Here is a 16,122-nt window from a genome sequence, read left to right on the forward strand (position 1 = left end):
CTGCTAAATAAAAGAAAGAGAAGAAACAATGGATTTATCCAAAACCTAGTATACAGAGGTGTGTAAAAAGGGATTCTAACCCCTAACAAAAAGAAAAGTAAGCAAATAAAACTTCCAAGAGTAGGTGATCATTTCCTTGCAAAGGCTTGGTAGGTTCCTAGGGATGATTCATCAGACCTAGGGCCAATGCCTTGTCTTCTTAGGGGTAATGTTTAGCCAAAAAGGAAAAATAAATAAGGATGGTTGGAGTGAAAATAAAAGTGAGTGGAAGAAAAAAGGATTTAGTATCACCTTGCGAGAGCTTAGCAGGTTCTTGGATATTGAGACGGGACCTAAGATTGATGCCATGTTCTCCTTGGGTCACAATATGCTTAGCTCCCTCCTTTTTACATGCTTGAGTATCAAGTCCTAAAGTATAAAAAAGTGATAAATAAAGTGTATGAAAATAAAATACCGAGCTATAGAAGTCCCACCTAGTAGGAGTTCCTGGTCAAGTTGTCCTAGGTTTAGCATACAAGTTAGACCACCACTTAGGATGACTCCCTTGATAGTTCTTTTTAGTTGGTCTGTGTGTTGGAGTAGTTGGTTAGCGACTAGCTCTTGACCTTTGTCAAATTATGCTCTGGACCTTTGTCAGATTATGCTTAGCCTATCACTAGTGGATCTTCATACCTTGATTTTGTTAGGGGATAGGTGAGAGTTGTGGTTGTGTTTTGTTATGTATTTTTCTTTGTAGTAGCTTGATGCTCTTTATAGTTTCTGTATGTGTATATCACTTCATGGATTTGACTAGCTAAGTCACCCTATTCCGTTTGGTTGCCAATGAGAGTGGGATTTAAATACAAAAAATTAATCCAAAAGTATGCCAAATTTTATTAATTTGAGGTAGAATTTGAAGCTCGCTAGATGTGACGGATGTAGTTTCGACGATTTTAAGCAGTTGTAGAGTGCAAGATTTAAAGGTGCTTTGGAAGATAGATCTTGTACTCAGATTTTTAATAATTTTTTTAAGGTGTTGAAATGAAGTGGAATAAGCTTCAGGTAGTGTGGGAATTCGAGACGATTAGGAAAAAAATTTCAGACTTGAAATCGGATGCCGAAAATATGAATTGCCAAAGGCTGGCAACAAAGGAGGATCAAACATGAAGTGCAAAGTGACTTGTGGGGGAAGGGGTGTGACCCTTAGGGCCCTCCAACCCCCAAAAACTAATGCGATGGGGGGGGGGGGACTTTTTTGTAAGGAAAATAAAAAGGACATGGTGGCTTGCATGATGTCAAGATTTGAGGGGGGGAGGGCTAGTAAGGTAACAAACAAGCCTATGATTTGATTGCTTCGATCTCTTACTTGATTTTTTCACTTCTTGTTGCCAATCTCAGCTCGAAAAATGGTGGCCTGATCAAGGAGATGTGAAATCAATCTTTCTCTCTCTTCTCTAATGGGATGTTCATGTGGGAATTATTGTGAGATGGGATGGAGATCGGTTGTCTGACTTGAATCGGATTGATGTGGGACTTGTGTCCATGCACATAAGCTATCAAATTTTGAGACCTCGAAATGCATGTTTTAAATGAAAAAATGATGTTTTCCTTAGTTTTGAGAAATCAAATAATGTTCATATGGAATGTGATGCATTTTTAGGGGGCTAGGTTGATCCAGTCCTGGCATTTCTAGCTCCTTCCTCGGCTTCACGGCACTGTTTGCAACCTTCCCGATCATCTTCGGATTCCCTGGCATTGGTTCTTGGCTCCCGGTGATCGATACGAGTGCTTCCACATTTAGACATTACTGTATACACAGTCCTAGGACTGTCAAAACAGGGTAGCACTTGACATTTAATGTTTGATGCTTCTTAGCATTGCCCGTTTGATGCCTATTGATGCCCAGTGATGCCTAGATGTTATGGGATGCTATGTCTATGCTTTTGGACTGATTTGGAGCAGATTTGGGCACCGATTGAGCTTCATTTGACAATGAATATGTTGTTGTAATAAAGTGGGCTGAAGCTCATTTACTTGGTGTATGCATTGGTTCTTGGATATGGGGTGCTTACTGGCGATTTGAATGATCATACCGATGTATTTGGAGATTGTCAAATGCTTCTTTTTTGGTTCTGAAATGATTTTGAGCTTGGATTAGGCTCCGTCTTGGTCATCATTCATTGGCATCTGGATTGAGTTGGCATGCTTTGGACCGGTTTAGACCTATTGTCACTGCTTGACATTTAGGCTTCTTGCATTTATGCTTTGGTCAGATATGGATGCCACTTGGTTTGCCCATGCACGACAGCCACTTGAAGCTTCATCTTTGGATGTATTTGAGCATTTTGGACCTACTGGGCATTACATTTGGTTGTTAATTACATGCTATTTGAATGCTTTCAGGCTTATGCTTTACGAGTATGACATAGCTCGGGATTTATGCTCCAGATGTATCCTATTGGGATTTGGAATGTCTGATGCTATGTACTTGATGTATTTGAGCGTTGCTTGCTCTAGTTGCATCTGACTTTACTTCCAATGGGAGCCTCTTGGCATATTCGGATGTACTTGATGTATTTGAGCGTTGCTTGCTCTAGTTGCATCTGACTTTACTTCCAATGGGAGCCTCTTGGCATATTCGGATGTACACATAGTTTTACTTACACTTGAGCTTGAGCTTGTGGGACAATTACATGTATTTGTTCTCTTGAGAGCTTTATGTCTGCAGTTAGTCTGTAGTGGGGTGATTTGATATGCCTATTGGGGCAGGCACCTATCTCTGTCACAGGTTTGTTAGTTTTGTATGCATCTTGGATGGTTATGCATTGAGCTTCTTGCTCTATCAGTTGTGCTTGTGCTTGGTCTCTTCTCTTACCCCAAGACCCATTACATGCATGACTTCTAGACCTATGAGATGTATCTTGCCTGACAGGTTATTGGTTTGACAGTTCTTGGTACCTTCTTGCCCCTTGACACTCACTGTTGGATGTATCTTGCTACCTGGCAGTTGCAGTGACATATGTATCAGTGATTGCTTCACTTTGGGATAGTTTTACATACTGCTGTAATTTATTTCAGTAAGGTGAAATCTATAGATTTTGAGCACTTGTATGAGAATAATGCTTACTGTTTGATGTTATCTTGGTCATATTTGGTGGATAGGTGGTTCTCTTGGTGATATCCACTCTTTCAGCTAGTTTTAGTAGTGGTTTTAGTGCATTTTTTGCTAATTACAACAACCTGCAATTTTGTATTTTTGCTTTGATTTGGAACAATCTGGTTGGTCATCTGAAAGACACAGCTCTCTTTAACATTGCCAAGTTGGATGATACCAACTATGGGTATTGAAAATCCCAGATATGGTAGTTTTTGGTGCAAAAGTTGCAGATTAAACCCTTGCGTTTCAAGGGTGTTAAACCCGAGGATATGGATGATGATGTTTGGATAAAAGTTGATGAGGTATGCAAGTCTACCATTATCTTGTCACTCTCAGAAGAGGTCCATCATAATGTTATTGAAAATGAGAATCAGAGTGCATGGGACTTATGGGAGAAGATTCAAGAGCTTTATGCGCAGCTGAGTTATGCGTCATAGATGTATTGGCTGAAATAGTTAATGGACCTTCGCATGAAGGAGGGGACATCCCTATCATCTCATTTCAGTCAGTTTCATGCTATCATGAAGAATCTGTTGTCACAGGTTATTGAGTTCAAAGACAACTTGCACATGTTGTTTCTGCTTGGCACCTTGCTTGAATCATGGGATGTCTTTCGTACTACCATATGCACGAACAAGCTTGATGGGCTGAAAATCAAAGATGTTGAGAATGCTTTATTAACTAAGGAAATCAACATGAGAAACAATGACGCTTTCCGCTCTTCGCATGCATTGACTGTTAGAGGTGGCAGACATGGCATGCATGATAATGATCATAAGGGCAAGGAATCTCATCAGTCCAGATCAAAGTCACGTGGCCACATTAAGTCCCGTGGACAGAAGTATGATCTTACCTGTCATTAGTGTGGGAAAGCAGGGCATATTAGGCCGCAGTGCCATAAGATGCGCGATAGATAAGCACAAGGAAAAGGGCAAAGAGAAAGTGCAGGAAAAGTCTTCTGAGCGCAGTATTGTACCTGCAAAGTCCAGTGTGAAGATAGAAGAGGTTAATGTCATGTAGGCCACTGATTTAGATGAGGATTACATACTTGCAGCTTCTTCATGCGATGCCTTATAGGCCTCTCAGACACATTCTATGTATGTGCAATGCTGGCTTTTGGATTCGGGTGCGTCATTTCATGTGATACCCTATAGAGATTGGTTTCATACATATCGTACCATCTCTGGTTCTGTGTGTCTTGGTGATGACAGGTCTCTTAACATTATGGGCATTGGAGATATTAGGCTGCAGCTTCCTTCTAGTAGTTCTTTTGTTTTACATGATTGTTAACTGTCAGACGAACAAGGTGGAAAATCTGGAAAAGCTAAAGCAGAAGAAAAAGGCCAAGGAAAAGTGAAATGGAAGACAAAGGCACACAAGGAAAAGCGCAAGTCAATACTTTTGTAAAAGAGCGTAAGCGCATCGTGACTTAATTTAAGGAGCACCGGGCTCTCACCCGTGCAATTTCTAAATGTAGACAGGCGGTGGAAAGGAAGCTAGGAAGATAGAAGGACAATGGGAAAAAGGGCCTTAGGCCATGGCCGACCATGTAGAAAAGGGGATAAGGGGATGACCGCCCAAAAAGGGATTTAGGGTTTTGTATATAAAGTTGAAAAGTGAATGAGAAACTCATTCTTGTGTGTGGCCAAAACTGGCTCTCCTCCTCTTCTTCTTCTTCTTCTTCTTGCTTGCTTGAGCTTGTGCTTGAGAGAGGGAGTGTGAGAGTGTGAGGGAGTGAGTGTGTGAGGGTGAGGGACCGGGGAGGAGAAGCTCTCCATCTTCTCCTCTCTTCTTCTATTCTCTTCTCTTCTCTTGTCTTGCTCACGGCTATGGAGCTTGGAGAGTGGAGCTTGAGGATGGAGCTTGCTTGAAGCTTGCACTTGGATCGTGGAGCTACCGAAGTGTGCGGGAGAGGAGGTAACTCGATCGGCATGGAGGTAAGCTCACTACACCCGTAAATATGGATGGTGCGTCGGCTATGTGAGATGTAGCCACTAGTTTTCAGCTTGGAACGCTTGAAACAATAAGTGGTCCATGGGTCTTGGCAGCTGAGCGAAAGCTCCCACATTTTGGTTCCATTGCCGAGACCAACGGATTCAAGCCTTGAGCGCTTGCGCGCTTCGAATGGAGCATTGAAGTAGGGTTTTCCCCGAACCAATGCTTGAGGTAGATAGGTAGGAAGTGAGGGAGTTTGAAGAGGTATTCGATCTCCTTAGCAAGTAGGTTTTTGTTGTTTTGGACTTGGGAAAGCATGATGAAGTAGTGTAGGTATTTTTCTTATAATTTTTTCTTGCATTTAGGAAGGACAGGAGCAAAAAATTAAAGCAAAAAATAGGGTTTTCTGTTGCTGTGTATTAGGCTGAAATAGGGAAATAGGGACACAGATTTAGATTTCTGGCTGGAAGAGTATGAGGGACTAACTTCTGAGGTCACAGCAGGTTGGGATAGGGTAGTAAGAGGCCCAGGGAACCAGGGAACACCACATTTGACATTCTGCCTTCTAAGAAGAGAGTGAGCTTGAGAGCTAGGGAGAGAGTGAGAGAGAGAGGGAGAGCAATGGGGAGATTGTTGAAGTGCTGATCGATTCGAGCGCCACATCGTTTCCAAGTGTGCCAGGCAGTTCCCTCTGTTGCTTTGCATCTATTTGGAAGGCAATGGCACGATTTGGTGGAGTAGACGTTGACCTAGAGGCATCGTGCGCAACCCGCAGGCCGTCATTTGCACCGTCGGACCATTTCGTTCGAGTCCCAGAATAGGATTGCCCGATCTCTGGAGTTCAAAAATCAGACCACTCCAAAAATCGGACCACTTTTTCGATCCGATTCCCAGAATCGGACCAGTCTGAGAATCGGACCACCTTTGCCTATCTGATCCGATTTTGAAAATCAAACACTTGGACCTTGGAAATTGGACACAAGGAATCGGACCAGTCAAACACTCGGACCCTGGAAATTGGACACAAGGAATCAGACGCCTGTCAAAATCAAACGTCCGATTCCAGAAATCGGACGTGACCAAAATCGGACCACTGGGCCGATCGGACCAACCCAAAATTGGACGTCCGATTCTGATAATCGGACTCCTGAAAATCGGACATGTGAGAATCGGACAAAAAACTGTCAAAATCAGACAGGTATCTAGAACACAAAATTTGACGCATCCAAACCCCGAAATTGACCCCAAAGGCTACGTAGAGCTAATGGCACATCACAGATCCATCACTGGGCTGAAACTTAGAGCAAGTAGTTCAAAATCTGGCTATAAACAGCCCTCCAAATTACGCATGGTGTTTACCATAACAGCCCTACAGGCTGAGGGGGAGTGCCCCTGTTGGACCCCCGCAGAGGGCACTCTGCCCCCTCCGCACCTCCCCCAAGTAGGTTGGAGAGAAAACGCACGTCGTGACAGGTTCTCCAGATTAGGCCCTAGTGTAGCAATGGTTCTACACAAGCATAGATCTTCACTTACAAAGTAGCAAACAGAAGCCCACACCCAAACAAAGAGAGACCCTAGAACCTCAACAAGACAATCTAGCCATCAAGGGCAAAAAGGCCACACCATGAGAACACAAAGACATTGTGTTCAAACCATGTCTATTCAGAGAAAAATGCAACATCAGCAAGCTACAAATGCAAAGATGACTAGACATGACACTCTTGACGAGAGATGTACCTTGAGCAGCATTGCACAGACAACCCAAGACATCGGTGGAGAATCCACATCTAGACGTGTAGTTGGGGACTCAAGAGCATTTGTCAGAAGTCTTAAATTTACAAGCCAAGGCCCGGAAGATGAGGACATAGTACTACTTGCTTATCTTAGGGTCAAACTCACAGCGAAAAGAGAGCATACTATCGATGCTCTGATTGATGAAGGAGCTAATTTTAATATCTTGACCTATGAATCATGGACCCTACTAGGCCAACCAGAGCTCACACTGACTAATGCAACTCTTAGCCCTTAAGGGGGACATCCACAAGCACTCATAGGGAAGTGAAAAATCCTTGCGACAATTGAAACTGAAAGCTTGCCTATCCTATTTCATATTCCTCCAAATAGTGCTAATTATAGGAAGGAAGACCCTTCAAAAGGGCAACCAAGTGTGAGGCCGACTATGTAGCATAGAGGATACACCTGACACTACCGGGTGTGAGGATAGTCACAACCTTTAGCAAGGGTGACCTCATCAAACCTCGAGGGAAAGGCAAGGAGGGTGCTCACATAACAATCAAGCCTGCTAACGAGAGCAAGGACTTGTTGGAAGAGTTGATACAAGCATAGGTCGAACAACGAGAACTAGTGAGTGAGGCCATGCGTGAAACAAGAAGGTCAAGAGACAATGCCAAGGGTGGGCTTTGGACTTACAAATATCATAGAAGACCCCAAAAGAAGCCCAAGCCTTATGGATGAAGGCATCGATGGAGGGTTAGCACAATGCCGCGATGGCTATCCAAAGCGTTGCTACGTGCTCAAGGGTATTACGCAGGTAATCGATGGATTTGGGTACCAAAACCCCCTACTAAACCACCTCTATTAGCTAAAGGTCAAATTGCATCAAAAGCAATGAAGCATAGGAGGAAATCTAAGAGAAACTCCAGGTCTCGAAACCAAACATGAGTGTTTGAAAGAGAGAGCCTCAGCCTAGCATGCTTAATAGGCAGATGTCATATGTAACCATTGAGCGTGCACAAAAGCCATTAGTGCCCAAAAAGCCTTTGATTTCCCAAGAGGATAACATGCATCATAGGCACAACATTGCTCATGACAAGGCTGATCGCTCAACAAAGCAAATGGCACAATCATCTAATAGCCTCGAGCAATCATTCAGCTAGTGCCAAGTCCACCTAAGAGTCCTAGATCTCCTACACCTTCATTTTCCAAACGGACATAGGAAGCACAACAGTGGTCGTCAAGGGCGGCTGCTCACTCCCAATGTCTATCTCCATCTAAGCTTCCAAATGTCCAAGAGGTGGGACATGATACTAGCCGTGGCTCTGGGCCCAAGGATATGCCTATGCAACGTAATGTGACTAGATCAACTCATGATCAATCTACACAGATGAATGCTCAAAGGGCAACAAAAGACACAACCACTTCCAATCACCCTAGGGACCTGACACCGCAATCCACCAAGAGTAGTCAGCCCATTGGACAAGCCGCTACTACTTCCAATCAGGGATCACAGCAGTCACAGCCCTTGGCTGTGACAATGTCCCTTGCTAAACGTATCCTTAGTAGTTTACCTGTGGAGGAGGTGTCACAACCAAATTCCTTGACAACTCTAGCACTTCCAAAGTGCTTAGAGCCTAGGCTGGAGGAGTTAAACACAAGGGAATTGGTTGAAGAGCTAGAATCTCCGAAAAGGGAGGCAGTTGTACCCTCTCAACCTAGTGAGGCTATTCAGCAGGCACGGCTATGTCCCATAAGGACACACTAGAGAAAGAGAATGCTGAGGCCCAACCAAGCACATCAACGGTTGACCTAGTCTAGGGTCCTGAGCCGTTGAGAGATGCACCTTCATTGACCAAGAAAAAGAGGAGAAAACAACGAAAACAATAGCAGTTACAGGTGGTTGTGGACCCCAAGAACATTGAGACCAAGAACATTGGAGAGCTGATGAATAAAGCATCGAGTCCATCCACCAATGACCCCATTGATGCCTCTCCTAATAGCGGTGAAACCTCAGACACATCCGTGTGCTCTAAAAAATCAAAGCAGTCGTTACCATCAATGGCTGCTTGTAACACTCAATCCACCGACAATAGAACTCGCATTGACCAATCAAGAGTGGATACAACACTGCCACAACAGGATGATAAACTTATACCAATCACATCCAAAAAGAACCATGATGCAATAACGAAGTCTCAGGAGAAATAGGGAAACCCCAAGAGCATGAGAAATCCTAGCGTTGGCCAATCTTGCTCGTCTAGGCCTGAGCCCCTAGCTATGCTAAAGCCCAAGCAAACTCCTAGAACCTTGCATGAGATAGCAACCGAGCAATCCCTCGTTGAACATAAAAGAGTCACAGAATGCTTAACCGAGTTGGATGCTAAGCTCAAAGTGTTTGCACATGTCTATGTCCTGGCAGACATGGGTGCATTCCCTAAAGAGCAGCTTGAAGAATACTTGCCATTTCCCTTATCCTGGGAAGAGCAAGAACATCTTGACGAGCACTATAACAGGCTCTTGCATAAACGCATGCGACTCATCTCTGACAAGGAAGCCGACAAACTACGCTTAACTGTAACATTCAATGATGTGCTCTGCCAACCAAATCTCTTAGAGATAGAGCAACTAAAGTGACTATCAGAGGGTCGAAGTCAATTTGAACAATGTTGGTGTGAAAACCGCATTGTAATGGTCGAACTAGGAGCCCAGATCATGATAGTCTTAGAGGAGCGATTGGCCAAATGGCAATCTCAAAGAGACCCAATCTATGTGGCACTAACTTCCTTTCGAGTGCTGACTGCCATTCGGGGTACGGACTTAGCTAAAACTAGCCAAGAGAACTCTCTATCTGATAAGGTTCTCACTGAGGAGGAGTTACATGTTGCCAGTAGATTGGGACAAGGTTCCATGCTACTCGATGTTGCAAAATATCTATCGGTATTGAGTAAGCTGCTATGAGTACTAGATGCGTGTGCCACGCTCTAGTACAATTTGGAGTTCTAAAATTGGCTTTTATCCTCGTGAAGTGACATGGATTCGTAGATATGTATATAAATAAACAATGACTTTTGTGACCCTTTATAGACAATGTCAACACACACAAGCAATGATAGTCAAGCGCAGGGAGAAGAGTTGGGTTCAACAGGCTAAGCTCCTCAGGTCCTCCTCTCACCACACATTTAGAAGTTGTGTGACCATTCCCGCAGGTGGAGGGTATGCAACCCTCATCACCACCATAGGAAGCTCTGACCAACATCTCTGAGGGTGTAGACACGGTACCGTCCCTTTCTATACACCTTTACCCCTTTCCGGTCTATCCTTCCAACGATGAGCCCTGCCCCACTCCCTGACAACCAGTCCATGCAACTTAGCATAAGCCAAGGTCTGCTAATGGCTAGAGGCCAAATGAACATCATCATAGGGGCCATCCCTCTACTACAACCATTGCATGCCTCACCTCTCCCCTCCTCGTCGTATGCGCTTGATAGCCCACTGTATAATCCCTTCCATGCGAATAGTTTTATCCTATCTCAAGGCCTAATCCTTGGTTCACATTTTGTAGGCCCCCCTACGATAGCAGACATGGAGCACCTGGTGCAGCTGGCTTGCAAAGATGCCATCCGCCGTTGGAAGGAGCATGCAGCACAAGCTCCTCCGTCGGAACGCTACGTGCCTAGCCTCAAAAGGTATGCAAAGAAATGAGGCCCCCAAGCGACATTGCCCCGGATGTAGGCCGAAAAATCCCCAAGCCAGGGGAATAGAAGCTCAAGGGAGCACACAAGGCGTGGCAACACCGGTTGTGTGGGCCCCGAACAGACACTCGGGCACCAGGTGCTCGAAAGAGGAAAGGGTAGCTCGAGACAAGGAAGAATTTGATGCATTGTTCAAAAGCATTCTAGAAATAGTTGTGGCCAGGGACTACACCATTCAGGTCCCGATTGACATCTTCCCTGCCCAACCTCACAGGAACCCCTCACCAGCAGAGCCTCAGTCGCTTGACCACCCGGACTCACCCCGCCTTGTGTAAATAGAGTAGTCCCTATGATATATAAGCAACTTAACAAAGGACATCCTGCCATAAATTTTTGTCTTTAAATGGTTAAAGGGGCAAGCTCCCCACCTGTACACACTTCCCTTACCTATTGTAATATATGCCACATCTTTAACAAGCACCAGAATAGGCATCACAATCAGCATCATAGGATTTTGAAAAAGTAATATCTTGCCATGATTGCATTTGTTCGTTGTACTTGATGCATGCGACTTGCATATACTCTCATGAAGTGACAAATGGATACAGGATGACACAAGTCTTCGTGCAAACGTGTTCAATGCCTAAGTCATTGCAAGACCACCAACCTCACAAAGAACTGCGACAAAGCCATAGTGCCAAAAGCGAAAAATCACCCTTGCGAGTGCTCACATCGCATGACCCAAAGCATAGTCATGGGCTACGCTCTCTTTTTGGGTCAAGCTCTACAGTTGATTCACGACAGTTGTTACCTCAATTGTACCGACATCGCGTGTCGCAAAGAGGTTTGCAATATCTCAAGTGTATCTCCCCATCTCAACAATCGCTTCTCTAACAATGATGCTAGGGCACAATCATCACTGTAATATGGACCATTTCCTGAGCCTTCAAAGCTTGACATTTCCCAACCCATTAAAAGGCTGATAGCCTCAACATATTGCAATGGTTGTACTTAGGCAAGCCCAAAAAAAAAGGAGAAAAGAGAAGAGAAAGAAAGAAAGAAAGAAAAAATCACAAGAAAAAGAAACAAAAAAGAAAACAAAACAAAAGAAAAGAACAAAAAGCTATGAAGCACCCACGATCACAGCACAGCACCTAGGGGTCCTCAAACTAGGTACGTCCGGTGACCTTGGTCTGCTGGTTCCATCCCTAGTCCCCTAGCCCTTTAGCATCACCCACAATTGTTCAGGGCACATCAAGGGCAAGATACACCTAGGGAGCTTGCCTCGCCTATGGTTAGACTTGTCACCCTAACCCATTCGCATGATTTCCTCTTGCACTCTGCCTTAATACCATTGCAATCAATTGTGGTAAGCACCGCACGAATGGCCATGAAAAGTACACCGTCCTCATCAAGCAAGTCCACTAGCTCCTAGCTACCAAAGGTGCAGTGTCCCTATGTTCAATTATGCTACGTCGTGCGGTCACAATGCAAATGATGTCTCATACACCTTTACATATACTTCTGCTCAACATGGACAACTTTGCTTCATCCACAGATTTTTATGAGAAACCAGCCCGCGGTCTTCTAACTACGTAATATCTAAGTATGCATGATCACTCACATAATATCTGCACCAAAATATATACACAGTTTGGGTCCTCAAGTGTAGGACAATACTCTCAGCTCGCTTAGAGTTCGACTTGTCTCCCAAACTAATTGAACTATGTCTTGTGCACGATAGAGAAGACTAGCACTACCCCTAGGGAGAGACCACCTATGAGAGGTTTTCAATTGTAGGTATTGAAGACTCCAAAGAAAGTGTCGTTCGCTCTTCATCGACACTCAACTTTGAATTCCTATCCTTTATCATCCTGCAAGCCCGCCAAGAATCGTCATGTGCAGAATCCCCAACAAACCGCTACTTGTACTCCATCAGTGCAATCCCCACAAAGAATAGCCCTACCACCAACTCCAATAGCCCTACCACCAGCCACCTAGGCCACCAATGTGCCCCCAATGACCTTCCTCCCCACCACTACCAACACTCCTCCATGGCAACCACAGACGTCCTTGCCACCCACGCCTTCGGTGCAGGCCAAAGCCTGCTACCTACGACGGTGAGTGCCATGGGATTGGCACTCGTCTAGGAGGGGGGTAATGTTAACCGTCAGACAAACAAGGTGGACAATCTGGAAAAGCTAAAGCAGAAGAAAAAGGACAAGGAAAAGTGAAACAGAAGACAAAGGCGCACAAGGAAAAGCGCAAGTCAATACTTTTGTAAAAGAGCACAAGTGCATCGTGACTTAATTTAAGGAGCGCCTGTAAATGTAGATGGGTGGTGGAAAGGAAGCTAGGAAGATAGAAGGACAATGGGAAAAAGGGCCTAGAAAAAGGGGATAAGGGGATGACCACCCAAAAAGGAATTTAGGGTTTTGTATATTAATTTGAAAAGTGAATGAGAAGCTCATTCTTGTGTGTGGCCAAAAGTGGCTCTCCTCCTCCTCCTCTTCTTCTTCTTCTTCTTGCTTGCTTGAGCTTGTGCTTGAGAGAGGGAGTGTGAGAGTGTGAGGGAGTGAGTGCGTAAGGGTGAGGGACCAGGGAGGAGAAGCTCTCCATCTTCTCCTCTCTTCTTTCTTCTCTTCTCTTCTCTTCTCTTGTCTTGCTTGCGGCTATGGAGCTTGGAGCGTGGAGCTTACTTGAAGCTTGCACTTGGATCGTGGAGCTACCAGAGTGTGCAGGAGAGGAGGTAACTCGATCGGCATGGAGGTAAGATCACTACACCCATAGATATGGATGGCGCGTCGGCTATGTGAGAGGTAGCCATTAGTGCTCGGCTTGGAACGCTTGAAACAGTAAGCGGTCCGTGGGTCTTAGCGGTTGAGCGAAAGCTCCCACAATGATGTATGCCATGTACTTGTATTGACTTGTAGTCTTATGTCAGTTGGACAACTTGATGATGCAAGGTATTTTGTGTCTTTTGGAGACTCTGCATGGAAGATTACTCATGGCAAGCTTGTGCTTGCAAGAGGTGCCAAGTTTGGCAGCCTCTATCCCTTATTTGTATCTGGAGCTACCTTGAATCATGTTTTGTTTGTGGGTTCTATCCCCCCCATATATCCCTTTGGCATGCTCATTTGGGGCATATGTCCCTTAAAGGAATGAAAATGCTCCGTGCTTTGTAGTATCTTCCGCCTTTTGACTCTTCAAATTTTGATTCTTGTGATCATTGTTTGTATGGTAGGTAGAGCAAGAATATGCATAAAAAGTCTAGTAAGAAACACATGGGTGAGCCCTTGGCTCTTGTGCACTCAGTTGTATGTGGGTCCATGCCTTGTAAGTGGGCAAAGTATTTTATTACTTTCATAGATGATTACTCATGTAGGGTTTGGGCTTATCCCATAAAGAGAAAATCCAATGTCTTAGACACATTTTAGCATTGGCTTGCATTAGCAGAGAACCAGTCTAGGAATAGGTTGAAATGCCTAAGGTCAGATAATGGGGGTGAGTATGTATCGTGTGCTTTTGAGCAGTTTTGTGATGAAGCATGTATTAAGTGTCAGTTAATCGCCCCTTACACCCCTCCCCAGAATGGTATGGCTGAACGCATGAATAGGACCATTCAGGAAAGGGCCCATAGTATGCTTAGCCAGACTGGCTTACCACAGCACTTTTGGGCTGAGGCAGTCACCAGTGTAGTGCATCTCATTAACAGGTCACCTAGCAATGGCATTGACTTTTAGGTTGCAGAGGAGGTATGGGCAGGCAAGCCCCCCTCTTATGATCATTTGCGTGTCATAGGCTTCAATTTTGTGAGTATTATTCTACGTCTTCTATTTCTTTCTGCGAGTATTCTTTCATATATTCTCTTTCTTTCAACTCCTTCTCTTCCATCTACTCCACTCCTTGAATCTCCCTTCACCTTGATGTCTCTTATCCCTGCGGTAGACTTTCGACCCCAAACGCTTCGAAAATGTATAACAAAGTTGGAGCATGAGGGTTAAGCCTCAGTCAACTACACAAAAATGAATGTTACACCTATCCAACGAATGCAAAACCTAAATGGTTACTAGGAGGGAAGAGGGGTTGTAAAAGTAAGTGGTCGCTGAAAATGTTTTAAATTCTAATTTATTTGATTATGCATAGCATACAAGTCAATCATCATTTAAAGTTAAGAGAGACTGGTAGCACGAGGAAACTCCGTGCTATTCTCTAGCAACGTCGAAATTACGAGTAGCTTGAAAATCATTAAAGGATTGTTTTTGCACCTCATGTGGTTGGTTTTTTAATCATAAAATTCTTGAGCATGAGGTGTGTCATCCATAATTGCATTATGCATATCACATGGTAACTCCTGGATGCATAGCAATTGATTGCCAATTACATGACCTACGCTGGGTTGTGAGGAAACCCAAGCTGTAGGCTAGACACTCGAATCTTTGGAAAATTGTCAAGTGAGAAAATTTTATATCTTGGAACATTTGAAATAAATAAGAGTGGAGTGTGTTTGTATGTGTTTTATGTTAGAGCAGCACATCTTGGGGCCAATCCCCAAGGTGTAGGAGAGTTGCAGTGGGCCCATGGCATTCGGCCAAAGGAGTGCCTCCTTTATGTTTGTATTACGATGGTGTACTACACTAAGATGTGTGGGATCTCCCTCTAAGGAGTAGGGAAGGGCAATTGTTGGATTACATTCCACTACAAACACAATATCCACTTTAGCAATTAGGGCAGTGTGTCCCTTCAACGCTCTTGGCCACCGCGAGGCCATGTGGGGTTGTCTTGTGAGTGTTAGAGAGGCCCCGCTAGTGCCTATAGCCAGTGTCGGGCCCATTTTAGGTCTCGATAGGTGGTACATTTGTTGGGAGCCGCTAATAAGTGGCGGTTTTTGTATCTTGGTCAATTGGGACCTATTCATTAGTGTATGCCAAAAATTAGTGAGCTAGACTCATCAAGCTAAACTTCAAAAAGAAGAAAGAGTAGAGTGAGCTAGATGATGGGTCGAAATAAATAGAAGATTCTCTCCGCAAAGGAGTGACCCAATATCCTTGCAAGGGCGAGGTCTTGATAACCCTAGCTCCGTTAGGGGGAGGAAACTCTAGTACTTCCCCCCTCCAATCAGTCCCTCCACTTCAAGTGGAGCTATAGTTCCAGTTGTTCGAACCCTTGTAGCGAATTTGGTTATTACCATGGTAGCACAAAGTCAACTTCTCCTGCAAGACAGGATTTGCAGCCTTCAGAAATAAATCAATTTTGTGACTCTCCAATGATTGCTGCTCATTGGCATCCAACTACACATATCGACTTTCAAATTCACGGAGCAAAGCTATAGCAGCCAACCCTTTATTGGGCTTTTCAATCCAATATGTAATTGTCTTTTTGGTTACCAATCCTGAATCTTCCAAGAAAAACTCTTCTCTCAGAGCTTTCTTAAAAGCTACCTAATCAGCATCTCTTCTATGTAACTCATCAATTCGATCCTGCAATGTTGCCTGCATGGCCAAACAGGAGAAATATTGACTCCATGCATACTATGCTAGTCCATGAAACAACATCTTTTCTTCATACAACCGGATGAAGGTCGAAACATTTTGACCCTTAAATTGCTTCAATTACTGTCCC

Source organism: Lygodium microphyllum, chromosome 12 (genome assembly GCF_053477565.2).
Source record: "Lygodium microphyllum isolate KBCC chromosome 12, Lygodium_microphyllum_v1.1.10, whole genome shotgun sequence".
NCBI lineage: Eukaryota > Viridiplantae > Streptophyta > Polypodiopsida > Schizaeales > Lygodiaceae > Lygodium > Lygodium microphyllum.